Here is a 363-nt window from a genome sequence, read left to right on the forward strand (position 1 = left end):
ATACTGTTCCCTCTGTTACTTTGATACTGTTTCCCTATGTTACTTTGATATTGTATCCCTCTGTTACTTTGATACTGTACCCCCTGTTTCTTTGATACTGTACCCCCTCTTACTTTGATACTGTAGCCTCTGTTTCTTTGAAACTGTACCCTCTGTTGCTTTGATACTGTATCCCTATATTACTTTGATACTGTAGCCTCTGTCTCTTTGATACTGTACCCCCTGTTTCTTTGATACTGTACCCCCTCTTACTTTGATACTGTTTCCCTATGTTACTTTTATATTGTATCCCTCTGTTACTTTGATACTGTACCCTCTGTTACTTTGATACTGTACACTCTGTTACTTTGATACTGTGTCCCT

Source organism: Mizuhopecten yessoensis, unplaced genomic scaffold, assembly GCF_002113885.1.
Source record: "Mizuhopecten yessoensis strain PY_sf001 unplaced genomic scaffold, ASM211388v2 scaffold8123, whole genome shotgun sequence".
Classification (NCBI taxonomy): domain Eukaryota; kingdom Metazoa; phylum Mollusca; class Bivalvia; order Pectinida; family Pectinidae; genus Mizuhopecten; species Mizuhopecten yessoensis.